The sequence below is a fragment of the Marmota marmota genome, unplaced genomic scaffold (genome assembly GCF_001458135.2).
Source record: "Marmota marmota marmota unplaced genomic scaffold, marMar, whole genome shotgun sequence".
NCBI classification, from domain to species: Eukaryota; Metazoa; Chordata; class Mammalia; order Rodentia; family Sciuridae; genus Marmota; species Marmota marmota.
The window spans coordinates 26,782,063-26,799,115 of record NW_026000240.1 but is presented as its reverse complement, the minus strand read 5'-3'; the positions used below and the strand labels follow the sequence as shown (position 1 = coordinate 26,799,115).

General features: G+C 38.6%; 1 protein-coding gene across 1 annotated transcript in view; it reads left to right on the top strand.

Annotated features, from left to right (window-relative positions):
- Positions 1-1,838: 1,838 nt before the first annotated feature.
- The window catches only part of Slc35g2 (solute carrier family 35 member G2), a 40,180-nt gene continuing 24,965 nt past the window's right edge, over positions 1,839-17,053 (top strand). Inside the window, exon 1 of the mRNA XM_015487308.2 lies at positions 1,839-2,034. The gene's annotated coding sequence lies outside the window, so the exon portion shown is untranslated. The remainder of the gene's footprint in view (positions 2,035-17,053) is intronic.

Genomic DNA, 17,053 nt, shown 5'->3' with positions numbered 1-17,053 from the left:
AAAAATTTTATACCTTTATTTTATTTATTTATTTTTATGCGAAGCTGAGGATGGAACCCAAGGTCTCACATGTGCATGTGCGAGGTGAGCGCTCTGCTGCTGAGCCACAACCCCAGCCTAGCCCGTTTTTTTTTTTTTTAAGGGTGGAGGAATACTCCAACTAGTCAAACCAAGTTTGTTTGCTTATTTTTACAAGCCTGAGAAATAAACAGGGCCTGGATTCAGAGCAAGTTGATATGCTTGTGTCCCAGTGCTAAGGACAATTTAACCAATGATCATTACTCATGTTATTGCCTACTTTTTCCTGTTTGGGAACTTTATTTAGGTTTTCTACAGAAACACCTGAAGACTCTCAATCAATAATTGCCTCACTCAACAGCTTCTCCTTAAGCACATTTATTATAAGGTATGCCCCGCCCCTTCCCCCAGACTCTCTTAAGTGTCCTAAGACTATTAGCTCATTCAAAAGTGGCCCAGCTGCAGTTACGAGAGCACCAGAACTTGCTCCTTAATGATCTTGATGTCTCCTGACATCAAGAGGCATACAGAATTCTCTTATGCTCCATACTCAGAGGATCTCCAGCCCTTTTGTAAACACATTGGTTTACAAGTGGTCTGAATTCTATTCTTGGGTCTGTTCACTGTCTTTGGCACCCTTGAGTTAGGGGACGCAGTGGAAAACCACCTAACATGATGGCTGCTTAGAGCTAGAGAAACTGTCAAGATGGTTCTAGAAGACATCTCACCTTAAAAAAAAAAAGAAATAGTTGAGGAAAGTTTAATAAAGGAACTATTTTAAAAAGCGTGGACAGGACAAGTTCATGGGTGCATGCGTGTAATCCCTGCAACTGTGGAGGCAGAGGAAGGAAGATTGCAAGTCTGATGCTAGCCTGGGCAATTCAATGAGACTATATCTCAAAATAGAAAATAAAAAGGGTTGGGGATGCAACCCAGAGGTTCAATCCCCAGGTCCAGGAAAAAAAAAAAAAGGAGGGTGAAGAGAAGTAGTAGTGGAGTAGTGGTGGTGGTGGACAGAATGAAAGGAAACCTCTGGGAGCCATTACCAGCCCCAGTCCTGAAGGAGAGGACTCTAGGAGAGATCATAGGACTGAAGTACTGTCCTTCAAATGAACAACATAGCACTGCTAGCAGAGTGGCCCACTGGTGGTGAAGGGACTGACCTGAATAATATCCTGCCTTTTGATCTCCTGCAAGTGCCTCCCACTTTCCAAAACCCACTGAAAGTCAGAGGACAGTTGATGTGGACCATAAAGGTGAGTCCTGAGTCACAGAGCAAGGGTGGAGGGTAGATCTGAAAGGACAGAGGAAAAATCAGCAGGAGCTATTTGTTTTTTCCCACAGCAAGCATGGTTGTTCAGGCCTCGTCCTGTCTGTCTGGCCTATAGTTATAGCCTTCCTGCCTATCCCTTTGACGCATCTAATCCATTGCTTCCATGACCAGGTCTGTTTCCAATAGGCTGTATTCATTTGGCCTGGTACTGGGATATACAGACCTGGCTTGAGGAATCTGCTCTACTTAGGGATGCTAGAAGATCTTTCAGGAATACTATTTACCGTTGCTGGACACATTTTTAAATATCAAGGAGTCGTATTTAAAACACAAACTGTTGGATGGAAATGAACGAAGACTGCCTCCTCGGCTCCTTCTAGACGACGTCGCCCCTGCTGACAGGCTTGCTCCAAACTCGCTCTCTCCCAGGGTGTTGGTTACCTGTCTTAGACTCTCCACGGCACAAGTAAAAGTCCCCCACAGTTTAGGCACCAATCCCGGGCGCCCCCCGCGGTCTCCGACTCCCGCAACGGCCAGGGTGGGGGGTGGGGGCAGTGGAGAGCGCAGGCGCAGTGTCAGTGCCGGCGGCGCCCCTCTCCTCCCTGCGCCTCCTGGCAGCCCCAGCCGCGGTTTTCCCTGGCAAGTGCGCGGCAGCCTCAGTGGCTCCGAGGCTGCACCAGGCAAGCCGCACCCGGCAGACCGGGCTAGAGCTCAGGACGCACCTTCCTCGCCGCGACAAGCAGGTAATCGGGCTCCTGCAGCCCGTCGGCAGCAGCGAACTGATTGGGACCTTTGCCCTGTCTGCTGGGCAGCCCCACCGCGAGGGACTGGGCACGGACCCCGAACCTCACAACTCGCCTTTATCCCTGACAGCTAAGAGGCAGAGCTCTTTTTTGGAGGGGTAAAGGCTGGTCTGGGGGCGAAGCGCCCCGCCCCCTTTGTAAACCTTTGCGGGGTCTCTGTACCACGCCTGCGTGGGGTCCCGCAGCCCCAGCTCTCTGGGTTGCTCTCCTGGAGAACCGGAACACCGAGGGGGTAAGAGCAGAATTGGCTCCATCTCTTGCTCCCCATTTCCTGCCACCGTCGCAGGTGTTGGGCCCTCCCCCAGGCTCCATGATAAAGATAAGGCACTATTGCTTTCCTTTCCCCCAGGAACCTACCCAAACAAGGGTGAGTCCCTGTGGCGTCACGGGATCAATTTCAAACACAATTTAGGAAAAAAAAAAAAAAAAAAAAGAATGGTTTTGGGAACACGGCCAAGAATTAGTATTTGCCATTTCTCTCTTATCTCATGTTCATAACTCTTGGACGCCACTGTATGTGGGTTGAGATTTTCGAGATAAATAAACAGTTTGTAGAAACCTTTTCCCAAGGAGAGACAAGAGCAAGGGCCCAGCGATGGCCCAGTGTGGAGACGGAGGCCCAGGGCAAGTCCGCTCAGCTTCATCTAGCCTCGGGGAGGAAAACAGGAATCATTCCTGACGGTCCTCTGGGTGTAAAATCTTACGCCGTGTCACCCATTTGGCTGCATTTAAAAGGAGATGAGAGAAGCTAGGATCCCACCGGCCAGCAGGAAGGAACTCGCGTGGGGAGGAGGGGGCGCTATGCGGACCTGCATCTGGGTCCAAGCTTTCACCTGGCTCGCAGTGGGGCGAGACGGAAAGAGTCAGTGGGAAAGGATCAGGAAATAGTACTGCACGGGGTGGACAGGGCTGGGGAGCGTGGGGTCGCGGCGGAGGAAGCGGGGGCGGCTCCCGAGCTCTGCCCCCAGTTCCTACTGAAAGGACTTTGACCAGGGTTGCCCGTGTCCGTGGTGCTGAAGTGCCTCAAGCGACCTCTTCGACTGACTTCCTGAGCCGCAGCCTGCCTTGTCTTCTAATCTGCACATTCGCCCAAAATAGTCCATATCCAAGATAGACTGGAGCCAGCCAGGCACTGAAACCCTTTGCAGATGGGTTGATACTGAATTCCTGAAGATAACACTGAAGGCAGATGTGGCTAACCTTAGAGGCTCATACAAAGCATGTACATAGCAAGCTTGATTACCTAGGGGAAAGTATACACGGGGAGCATAAACGCAACCCCCCAATATATACATATGGGCTACAGGTATGCATATATGTGTACATGCTCACAAACATAACACACTTCCCTCTTCAAAGCTATCACGGACCACAAGTCACACATTTTCCAGAACTTTTTGTAATCCATCTTTATTTTTGCTACCAGGTATTAAACCCAGGGGCTGAGCCACACCCCCACCCCTTTTTTGAACTTTATTTAGAGACAGGACCGAGTTGAAACTCTGTCTTGCTAAGTTGCTGAGGCTGGCTTTGAACTCGCGATCCTCCTGCCTCAGCCTTCTGAGCCACTGGGATTACAAGCATGCACCACTGTGCCCAATTCCATCTTTGTTGTTTGACACCTCTAGTGTTTCTGGATTCTGCAGTACCATTAATTTTTCATAATCATCTGTTCAAAATGCATAAAACCTATGGGTTCAAGTGCTTGGTATTTAGATGAGCAATTAAGTATATATACACATTAAAATTCCAGAGCAAAGCTAGTCTAGAGGGGCTCAACGGTAGGGCACCTGCTTAGGACGCAAGGCTCTGTGTTCAATCCTCAGTACCATTGAAAGAAGGGAGCAAGGAGGGAAAAGAGAGAGAGAGAGAAATAAGCAAATAAAGCTGGACATGGTGGTGATAGTGCACTTTTCTAATCCCAGCAAATTGGTAGATGGAGGAAGGAGGATCCCAAATCCCAGCCTAGTCAACTTAATGAAACGTTGTTTTAAAATAAAATTAAAAGGACTGGGGACATAACTCAGTGGTAGAAAAACCCTGGGTCCAATTCCTAGTACGATGAGTGGGGCTGGGGTTGTGGGCTCAGCTGTAGAGAGTTTGCCTAGTGTGTGGGAGGCTCTGGGTTCAATCCTCAGCACCATATAAAAATAAATAAATAAAATAAAGGTATTGTATCCTAAAAAATAAATATTAAAAAAATTAATACAAAAAAATCTCAAAGAGAGCTTAGGCAAAAAGAAATAATGTTCAACCAACAATAAAAATTAATAAAAAAAGAAATAATGTTGATTTTAATATGAAGAACAATATCTACATAATAATCTTAAGGAAATTTATAATATGAAGAAAATTGCTAATATATATAATGCTTGTGGCTTCAAATACATTGGTGGTATATGGTTTGTGAAGTTCTTTTTTAAAAAATATTTTTTAGTCATCAATGGATCTTTATTTTATTTATTTATATGTGGTGCTGAGAATTGAACCCAGTGCCTCACATGCTAGGCAAATGCTCTACCACTGCACTACAACCCCAGCCCATTTGTGAATTTCTTAAAGATTACATTTGTATTTTTCAAAGCATTGATATATATTTTTTTGTCAAAAAATCATGCTCATGTGGAGAAATTTAGGTCATGGAGAAATGCATAAAACCAGAAAAAGAACATTGTAGACAGATTTTCTTTTAGATGAGCACACATGCATTTTAAGTGGATCAGTTTCCTGTTAAATTTTCACTGTATAATTTATCATATTACTTTGTACATTTAAAATTGCAAGGGGGTAGAACCATGCTGAATGTTCTTACTATCATAAAAAACTTTTTTGAAAATTATGGTATTTGTAGAATTGACCAGAATAGCAAAAAATTAGATACGAACATTCATGATTATTGGATTACCTAAATAAATATGTTCTATCCACATATTGAAATATTATGCATTCCTGTAATAAACTAATTATCATAAAATTAATTTGCAATATTATGTGATCCTTATAACAAACTAGTTTTATGATAACTTGTTAATTAAAGGCTTGCATAATATTGCATAAACTAGTTATCATGAAAGAGTTTACTAAAAGGATTGCATAATATTGCATAAACTAGTTATCATAAAACTAATTTGCTACACAGATTGCATTTCACTATGTGAATAGAACATATTTACTTATTTCACTTAGCATAATGTCTCAAGTTTTATTCATATGTCGCTTATTGCAACACATATATACCCATTTTCTGTATGCCTTCATGTGTTGATGGACATTTAGATTGTGTTTTTGTGTAAATAACATCTTTGAACAAATGATTGTGCACTTGTTTGTTTATATTTCTAGATGTGAAATTAATGTTTCAAAGGGAGGTACTTTATTCTTTTTTGATATATTAATTTGTTCAATTCCTTATTTTTTTCTCTTTTGTATTATTTTTCTTAGCATCTACAACAGTGCCACATAAATGGATAGTCAGGGAATATTTATTAGAATAACACTCTTTCTAGATTGTGTTACAGAAAATGTATACCAACATGTACCATGATAAACACCGAATTAGTACTAGTATCCCCATACTCTCACCAAAATTAGGATTTATCAGTCTTCTAAAAGTGTTTCTCAACTGGCCAGACAGAAAATGAACATCCATTCATGCATCTTTTTGGCCATGTTTCTTTCTCTTTTAGCACTGGGGATTTAATCCAGGGGCCCTTTACTATTGAGTTATATCCCCTGCTCTTTTTTTATTTAGAGACAAAAACTTGCTAAATTGCCCAGGTTGAACCTGAATTTGGGATCCTCCTGCCTCAGCCACTCTAGTAGCTGGGATTACAGGCATATACCACTACACCCAACTAGTCATATTTACTTTTTATTTTGTGACTTGCTAACTCATATCTTTATGTTTCTATTGGTGTGCTTATATACTTTTTACTTTATAAGAGCTCTTTATAGTAAGGATTATATTACACTTGTAATATTTCTCATTTAAAAAATTTTAACTTTATATTTAGGTATTTTATACTATATGGAATATTTTGCATTTTACATACTAATAGCTATATTTTCTTTGGAATTTCAGGCTCATGTATCTGTCTTTTTTTGCTTTTTTTATTTTAAAATTTGCTCTAATTAGTTACATATGAACACGTATCTGTGTTGTATCCTCTATAATAAAAACTAATCTACCATATTTTATGGTTTTGTAAAAGAGATTACATTTTAAACTCTAGATTTATTCCTTCATTTCCCTTTTTAGTTAGACTTAGTTCATTGCTAGATATAACTCGATTAGAGATTCCTTCCTAAGAAGTACTTATTTTTAGCCCATATATTCATAGTTACAACTTGTATGAGGAATATATATGTTACTTAGTTTGAATCCTTTAGTGTGATGTATTTAATTTTTAATTAAATGAAATTTAATTTTTAATTAATGAAAGTATTTTTACTTAAAGTGCTGGTTAGCCTATAGTATTTTAAAATTATTAGTATGCATCCTTTTTCATAAGGAGCTTTTTATTTTTTATTTTTCTGCACTGGGAATTGCAGGGTGCTCTACCATTAAATTATATCCCCAAGTCCCCAGGTTCTTGCAAGATTTCCCAAGCTGGCCTCAAACTTTGATCCTCCTGCCTTAGTCTCCCTAGTCGCTGGGATTACAAGCATAAGCCACTGCACATGGCAGACAAAAGCTATTCTTTTCTTTCTTTCTTTCTTTTTTTTTTTTTTTTGTAGCTGAAAGAAAATGTGGTAATGTCCACTATTTAGCCACATTGGAATTTATGTCATTGAGGTTCTGAAAAAGGAGCCACCTACCCATAAGAATGTGTATATGTAAGTTTGGTCAAATGTCTTAAAAAGAAAACATTATTTTTGGTATCCATTATGAATCAAAATACCACCCCTTTACACTAAAGAATAGTTATTTAGGTATTGATGAACCATGCTATATTTTTTCCTGGGATTTAAAACTATCTTAGAATAGCTAAATAGGAATAATATTGTTGTTTTTATGGGATATGTTTAAAAATATAGCTAATTATAAGGAATGAAAAAAAAAACACCAGAGTAGAAATTTAAAATGCCCTAGTGAGACAGTCTCAGTAGGTAACCACTACAAATATTTGTTTGGAGTAAATACTTCCAGATTATTAAATTCATAAATAATCATACATTTCATTGAATCTAAGATGTTATCAACATCTTAGATTATGTGATAATGTGCATCTTAAATTTAATATATCATATATAGGATCTTGATACATACTTTTTCTGTTATTTCTCACATAAGATATGTCAGTTCACTGGAATGTTACTAGAAGTTTTGAACTAATCAATACCGCACTTATGCACGTTTAGATTATAAATGGCTTTTGGTTAATAAAAACATTAATGTCTTGAACATTCTTTCAGTATACTTCATCCAATGATGTTTTTCCTTTGATGAATTGTTTTAAAAATTTTTATAGGGCTGGGGATGTGGCTCAAGCGGTAGCGCGCTTGCCTGGTGTGCGTGCGGCCCGGGTTCGATCCTCAGTACCACATACAAACAAAGATGTTGTGTCTGCCAAAAACTAATAAAAAATAAACATTAAAATTGGAAAAAAAAAAAAAAAAAAAAAATTTTTATAGTTGTAGATGAACAGCATGCCTTTATTTTGATTATGTTTATATGATGTTAAGGATGGAACCCAGTGCCTCACACATACTAGGTAAGCGCTCTGCCACTGAGCTATCGCCCCAGCCCTTATGATGAATTATTATATGAAAATAATGAATTAAGGAGTATGCATATTTTACATTTTTATAAAAATTATCCTTTAGTTGTAAGTGGACACAATACCTTTATTTAGCTTTTATGTGGTGCTGAGGATAGAACCCAGTGCCTCATGCATGTTAGGTGAGCGCTTTTCCTCTGAGCCACAACCCCAGGCCCCATTTTACATTTTTGTGTACATTAATTTCCCAAGAATTTTGTAACAATTTGTTTTGCAACCAATAGTACATGATTTTCTAGCTACTTTGCTTATTTGTGTTAGAAATAATCAGCCCTTTTCATTTCTCTCATCCAAGAAGCAAAACAGATAACTCATTTTTCTTTTATTTCTTATGTCTGTGTCTTTTACAGAAACTGTGTGTCTTTCTAGGTGTTTACATGTCATGTATGTTTTTTCTTTTGTGATTACCTATTCAGGGTAATCATATTGTATCTATCTAGTCACCAGTTCTGTTTCTGAACAGTCTCTAATAGGCTTTATCCGTTTGTGTTAGTAGACCTGTCCGACAGCTTGTCAGGAGTGGCTAGTATCAAGTGGAAGATCCCAACTGAAGAGAGCCCAACAATCACACTGATTTCATTTAATTAATGTGGCTGATACTTCTGTTTTAGCTATTAAAAGTGGGAGTTAGTGGATTCATTCACATGAGAAAATAAGACTTGGGGAGTGTTTTAGTTCATTCAGGCTGCTATAATGGCTGGTTTATACACAACAGAAATTTAGTTCTCACAGTTCTGGAGGCTAAGAAATCCAAGATTAAGACAGCAGCATATTAGGTATCTGGTGAGGATCTGATTCCTAGTTCATAGATGTCGTCCTTTTGCTGCATCCTTGGGAGATAGAAAAGGTGAGAGCTCTGCCCTTGAGACCAGATCAGTTCCCCCTTCCAAATGCTTTCACATTAGGGATTAGGTTTTAACATATAAATTTACAGGGGAGGGGAACATAAACTTAAGAGTGGCAGGGAGGTTAGCCAATGAACAGATCATACATTATGTATTTGTTTTTTGCTTTTCTGCCATGCTGGGGGTTGAACCCAGGACCTCAGCCCTGCTAGTCACTCAACCACTGAGTTATACCCTCACACCCAAAATCATGAATTCGTAAAATGTCTTAACATAATTTTGAGTCTTTTCAAAGTAATAGATTTAGTAAAGTCATGACAATATGTACAGACACAATTATATTCAATAATCAAATGTCATTTAAATTGGAACTTACAAAGTTATGCAAGTTATTATGCAAATGATTGGCTGGATTTTTCACTATCTTTTAGCTTACCATTGATATTTACCTTCAGATCTCTCAACTCATCTCTGTAGTTATTGTATTAGTGTTAGCTTTTCTCACTGTGACCAAAACACCTGACAAAAACAATTTAGAGGAGGAAAAGTTTATTTGGGTCTTATGACTTCAGAGGTTTCAGGTGGCCAACTCCATTGCTCTTGTCCCAAGATGAGGCAGAACATTGTGACCAAAGGATGGAGCAGAGGAAAGCTGCTCACCTCGTTGTGGCCAGGAAGCAGAGATAGAAAGGGGAAGGAGCTGCAGGGAAAATTAAGGGCATGACCCATGCCCCGCTCACTTGCCCTGCCTACAGTTAGCACCCAGTCAGTCTATTCAAATTAGAATGGACTGATTAGGTTTCATCTTTCATGATCTAATCACTTCACCTTTGACTATTAACATTAATACAGGAGCAATCGAGGGACACCTCATATCCAAACCATAATATCTAAAAATCTAATGGTTTGTGGTTATAACAATGAGGATTAATTCCTCCCAAATATTAGGTGCTAAAAATGTCTGTGCTAGGGTTGGGGTTGTGGGTCAGTGGTAAAGCTCTTGCCTGGCATGTGTGAGGCACTGGGTTTGATTCTAAGCACCACATATAAATAAATAAACAAACAAAACAAGGGTTCATCAGCTACTAATATATATATATATATATATATATATATATTTTTTAAGTCTGGGTTTCCTGGCAACATGACTAGAAATATAATTTTCCACTTTGGGATTCGAATTTGTTGATGAGGGAAAAGGTGATAGCACTAATCATTCTAACTGAGCACTTTTTTCCTGAACATTTTCAAAATCTGTATTGGTGATAGGAAGTGATCTGGTCACAAGGACAGAGCTCTCACTCTTTTCTTGCCTCAGACTATCTTGTGCCTTAGAACTTAAACACTGGTAAATTGCTATTCAGGTTGTTTTGGACCACAGCTTTATCTTCCTTTTTGTTTAATGTTCCTGCATATCTTGGCTATAAAATCAGGCAATATCTCCTTTCCCAACACTACTTTTTTTTTCCTTTCTGCCATTCACCTCTTAGCAGTAGATTCTCCAAGTAGCAAAGTTATTGCCTTGATACTACTGTCTCCTGGCCATTGAATGTGGGAAGGAGAATGATAACCACTTCAGTCCCTCTCCTTCTTCAGGTTTCATCCATTTACTTTCTGGTCTGTACCTGAGAAATACCCTCTACTTGGTAGGGAAATGTCAGAGATGAGCTGAGATCACAGAGCTTTTTTCTTTTTCCGGACCAAAACTTAATTTGGCCTTTTAAATGTTATGTGTATGTATGAATGCATACACACACACATTTTAAGTTTTGAGCACTTACATAGCATGTTAAATTGTTTACTGTAACTTCCCTTAAAATACTGCTGTAGTCACACATGCACACATACACACATATACATAGTGATCACACATACACTGCTGTATGTGTGACCACTATGCATATGTAGTATAAAACTTTATGTGCAAAAAAAACTTAATACTATTTCACATGTATAACTATATATGAACTCAACCACAAGCCACATCTTTACTAAAGTGTATTTAATTTTTTTAGAGAGGAGAGAGAGAATTTTTTTAAAATATTTATTTTTCAGTTTTCAGTGGACACAACATCTTTATTTTATTTTTTTTATATGGTGCTGAGGATTGAACCCAGCGCCCCGCGCATGCCAGGCGAGCGCGTTACCACTTGAGCCACATCCCCAGCCCTATTTAATTGTTTTTTGACTATATAAATTTACTTATTTTGTATTTCTCTTTAAGACACCAAAGTATCAGCATCTTTGCTGGACTTTTAAAGAACTTGATGAAGGAAAGAAGAAATGTTTGGTGATCTTATTTTTCCATTTTTTAAAACTTTGGTTTCTTGGGGCTGGGGCTGGGGCTCAGCGCTTGCCTCACACAGGTGAGGCACTGGGTTCAATCCTCAGCACCACATAAAAATAAATAAATAAAGATATTGTGTCTATCTACAACTAAAAAAAAATTTTAAAAAAAGGAACTCTGGTTTCTGTGTAATTCTGGCTGAGCCTCTGTTGTAAGCAGGGGTGAAGATGTCCAAGATGAATGAATCTATTGAGGATGATGATGGACAACAGCCAGATTCTCATGATACTTTGTTAATTCTTGGATTCCTTTAATTTAGAGTTAGGAGATGCACAATGGATTTGGGCTGCAGAATTGTGACAACCAAACCTCTGCAGCAAAATTAATTAGATTCAAAACGGGAAGTCTCCATATAGGAGGGTGATGTTCTTCAAAGTAGGCCAGCATTTATTGGGTCTAGTATTGAGCTAAGACCTGGAGATACTAAGAAATGAGACAGATATAATCCCTGTTCTTGGAATGGTAACAGTCTATCAGGGGTTACCATTATATACACAATACCTAGAGATAGAGTATGTCAAAGACAGTAACAGAGCTCAAAAAAAAAAAAAAAGTGTTTCAGAGCTCAGAGGAGGAACAGATCATTTAGTGAGAACCTTCTCTAAGTAGGTCACCAGGAAGGTTATAAACATGAGTGGGAGTTTGCTGGAAATTGCTTTGTTGGGTACTAAGTAGTTGATAGTCTCAAATTGCAAATGAATTGCCTTGTAACTTCCTTTTCTTTTTTAAAATATTTTTTAGTTTTTGATAGACCTTTATTTAATTAATTTCTTTATATGTAGTACTGAGAATCAAACACAGTGCCTCACACATGCTAGGCAAGTGCTCTACCACTGAGCCACTATCCCAGCCCCATAACTTCCTTTTCTGATGGTAAGAATCTGGCTCCCATTATGCTCAATATATTTTTTGTTCATCTTCCCTTTATGTAACTCCCTCCTGACCTACCAGCCACTTCCTTGGTCCCAATTCCTTCTCAGATTCACTCTGACTGCGCCCATCAGCCTTCTCATAGCCTTAAACTAAACAACTAGAAAGTTGTGGAGCAGGTATTCAAATCCTGAAGCAGTTAATTACTCAGTAGAGGGTCCTTTATTGGGTCTTCAAGCCCAAAGGGCATCTATTTATGAAATTGCTTCTGTGAAGATTCTCATGGATAAGAGGCCTTGGGCTGATGAGATGAAGGTTTAACCAAGCAGTGATGTGTCTTTCCTTAGAAGCCTAGAGGATCAAGGGTAGAGGCAGCCAAACACTGCCAAGAACCACATTGAGAGGATTCTCAAAATTGGTAAGGTTCAAGAACCAGACAATTAGCATTCATGTGCGACAAATGTTCTACTATGGTTTATTATATCAAGGGCACATTCCATTAAGATATAAACATATCACTGTACTCTGTTTCTAAAGAGGGAAATGTTGCTTTTGTTATCATCTTCTTAAATTGAAATTCTAGAAGTTGGGTGATGGTAGTGCTGACTTCATTTCCTGGTCCGGAAGATTAGAAATCTGTGCATGTTTTTGAGAACAGCATGAAGTCCATCTGTTCAGGTCATATTTTTCCACATTAACATGAAGATTTATGGGGTGGTAACTTATGTAAGAAAAGCCAATGATAATTATATTATATTCTTTGCTGCCATTTGGAATCTATATTTTGGTTAGTCATGAAAATATAGTAACATATATACACACATTGAAGTCTTTCAAACACAACAATAAAGGCAACCTCTTTAGTTTGTGAAGTCTTTCACCTCTGTTTTGGTTTGGGTTCCATTCATTCAAATTTTCTCTTGTAACGTGGTCTGTTTATCCACAGTTTTCTTTCCCACAGAAGGCACAGAAATAAGAGCTACAGTTGGCTTCCTGGGTGACTATTCTATTCTGACTAGAATCCAGTGTAGTGATTTATTTTTTTCCTTTGGTGAAAATAGTTTTTTTTCCTGACTTTAAATATGCTTATATGTAGAAAAAGTAAATACATGCTTTATATAGAAGAAAATACTGAATAATGCATATACTTCCAGAAGTATACGTATACACACACAAATTGTTTTATATAAATAAAACCATACCATGACCACTCTTTTATACCTTTTGTTTTATTCATCAATATTCCATCAAAAGTTTCTTATGTAAATATATACTTATGTATTATCTTTTTGGATATCTATATAAAATTACATTGATGGTTTTATTTAACTGCTCCCCCATTGATAGATAATTAGGTTATTTCCAATTTTTCATGTGTAAAGGAAACCATAATAGCCTTTCATGTACCCTTCCTGTACTTTACAATGACCTCCTTAGAAGCTGTTCCTGGAAGTGGCATGACTGGGTCAGAGAGTTCACAATTTAAAATTTTGATACATGTTGCTAGCAAAGTTAACCTTTGATGACATTACGCTTGTCCTTTATATACAATGTCCTTAAAAATGAAAGAACGTGGTAAAGTCTCTTTCAACTTTGCAGTAGCATTTACACACACACACACACACACACAAACAAACAAAAACTTATTAGTCCTATTAGACCACGTACTACATCTGTGTGTATATGTGTATTGTCCTATAGACATTACAGGAGTGGAGTAATTTTAATAAATCTAGGTATATTAGTTAACCAACCAAATATTATCATTTCATTCAAAATTTGACTTGTGGTTTGTTCTGAAAGAAGAGGGAATCTGATAACCATTTCTTAATGGCCTATCCTAAATAATTTTTTAAAAATATTTTTTAGTTGTCAATGGACCTTTATTTTTTACTTATTTATATGCAGTGCTGAGAATCGAATTTAGTGCTTCACACATGCTAGGCAAGCACTCTACCACTGAGCTAAAATCCCAGTCCCTCCTAAGTGATTTTTAATGAAATATGGCATATGGCAAGAGGTGACTGAGTTGTAATTTTAGTGATGTGTGTGAAGAATCAGTTATCACCAAACTAAACTAAATTTGTAAAATTTTGAACTAATTAATTGGGCATTTCCATAAATCTTGACCCCCAAGGAGGATTTCAGGCTTGACTTTCATATAGATAAACAGCAGCAAGAACAGGGTAAATGTGAGCAGGTGGAATATGTAGTGTTTGAGGGATTTTAGAACAGATTCTGTTGATCCTGGGGTGTTCCTTTTTTGTTCAGGGGTTGTGGAGGGTTGGAAATCTTTGAACTCAGCTGGGCTGTTTGATGCTCTCTCATAAGAGGTAAATGATAAACAACCAAGAAGTACAACTTTAACAAGCATATTGAAACAGCCCAGCAATTTCTTTTACATTTAATTAGTATCTAACCAAATTGGTTACATACATTCAAAAAAGATCATGAAAATAGAAAAAGGCATATTTTTTTTCCTGCCTCTCCCCTTTCTAGTGATGGCTTCTTCTCACCCTGAACAGATTCACCCAGCATAGCTGAATTTGAAGGTGCTGATTGACTGCAAACTGATTCTGCTTTTAAAAAACAACTTTATTTTAAAGATAGTAGGAAAGTGATATATTGTAAGTATGTGTTCATTGAGAATGGCATATTTTATGCAAATTGGTAAATCTACTACTTAAGAGATTAGAAAACCTCTTTTCTGGAAGGGGAAATGTCAATTATAAATGGTTAAAAACTTGCATTCCAGCAAGTTCTTAGCTGCCAGCTGACACATTCAGCAGTGTGCCAGGATGGATTTTAAAGCATCACAACATAAATTGCTCTGTTCCAAATCAGGCATCATCACCTTTACACAAGCCAAATCAACTGAGTTGTTTGAAAACTGCCACATAAGTCCTTTTTAACCTTTTCCTTTCCTGGTAATACAAGGTTTATGGTCTACTGAAGTCACTAACCACTGAGAACTGAGGATCCAGGCTTTGTATCTCAATGAGCAGGTTCAATTGCTTTCGGGATGATGGGAACCTGAATATGTAGCTTAGCTCTAACCAGATTGATAATTCATTTCTACCTCTCCTTTTCAATAGCTTCTGTTCTTCTTTTCTTTTTTTGAATCTTTTTCCTTATAGAGCTAGCTGTTGACTCTTTGCAGCTCCTGCACAGTTGATAGACAGCTCCTGGCTGTCCCTTCCCTAACTTACTGCTCTAGAACTGCCACCTGAGTCTCTAGCTCAAACTTGGGCTAGCCCTCCTATTTGGTGCATCTCGTCTCACTTCTTCTCCTTGCTCAATCCCATTGGGCCTCTCTCCTTACTTCATCTCATCTCCAAGTCCCTTAGGTATGATATTTTTTCCCCTCCTACAACCCAGCTAAACCCATTCTCCTATAGCTCAGCTCAGCCCAACTCTTCTTAGCCCCTTAGACCACATACTACTTACTCCTTCCAGTGTCCTCCACTCTGGAGTCCAGTATCACCTTTCCTAGTTCAACTAATATGCAGCCTTTGTCCCCAACTCAGCTGGTGACACCCTCAGCATAAAGCTAGCTCAGCTCCCTCAAAACATCCTTGACCCACACCCTCTGGGGGAAGCTTCTGTTTTTCAGTCCAGAATGAGTGTTCTCTCTCACCCAGATGACCCTTGTTTAAGCTGATTTTAGCTGAATGTGAAAAACTTCTTCAGCCTTGTGTGCCCTGAATTTTTTCTAACCTAGATCAAGTGAGCTGTCATCTAGTTCTGGTATTGTTGTACATCTGTTAAGCCCTGCAGGGAGCTATCCTCATAGAGGATGTCACCACAGACCTGTCACCAGCAAGGTACAGTGTTGATGGATTTGGATTAATTCATTCATGTTCCTCCCCCACTTCTTCTAAGCAAGAAAATGTATTTGCAATATGATTATCAAGGTCAGGAGGTCTGTCAGTGACTATGGAAACAAAAGTTAGCAATTGCTTCAGTAATACAGAGCTGCATCCTATCTAAAAACTGGACTATCAGGGTCAGAAAGCCAAAGCCAGATTGCAAAATGCAACAAGCTTATCATTTCTGACACAGTAATTTTTTCTCAAGAACAGGAAGCTCATAGATAAAGTAAAAGACTTCATATTCCACTAATTTTTATTTTTCAGTGCTAGGAATCAAATCTAGGACTTCATGCATGCTAAGCAAGTGTTCATCCACTGAGCTACATCCAAAGCCCTTTCCCACTACTTTTTCAAAAAGACAGAGTCTTGCTATGCTGCCCAGGCTGGTCTCCAACTGGGACTACAGGCATAGGCTACCACTCCTGGTCTAATATCCTGCCCAATTTTTGAACCAAATATCAGTTTTCTATTGTCAATAATGTTTATATAAAGGTCAGAATTTGCTGGGCAAGGTGCCTTTAATTCCACCTACTCAGGAGGCTGAGGCAGGAGGACTGAAAGTTCAAGATTAGCCTCAGCAATTTAGCAAGACCCTGTCCTCAAGTAAGAAATAAAAGGGCAGGGGCTGTTGTTAAGCAGTTAAGTACCCCAGGCTCAATCCCTGATTGTGTGGGAAAACTCCTAGTTTATAGCCAATTTAAAATCCAATCTAAAATTATATCTTTTTTACTCTGAAAAATCTAAAATGTGTAATATAATCACTTCTGGCTGTTATAAATAAAGTACTAAGTAATTAAGCAGATACTTTTGAGGTTTTTTTGAGGGGTACCAGGAATTGAACTCAGGGGCACTCAGCCACTGAGCCACATTGCAAGACCTATCTTGTATTTTGTTTAGAGACAAGGTGTCACTGAGTTGCTTAACACCTTGCTTTTGCTGAGGCTGGCTTTGAACTTGGCAATTCTCCTGCCTCAGCTTCCTGAGCTGCTGGGATTACAGGTATGCACCACTGCACCAGGCCAAGCAATCACTTTTAATATGGGACTTAATAAAATGTCATAATATTTCTGGTAAATAATCAGAAGACTTATCTTGAAGTATTTTGAAATAGACACTTTCCATTTTTCATAAAACTACTTCAAATATGCTTACATTTATTGCTCTTAAGTGAATTCCAAGAATGCCTAACTCTAGCCACAAAAACATTTTGAAAATAGAAAAAAAGTAGTACAAGCGAATAACTTA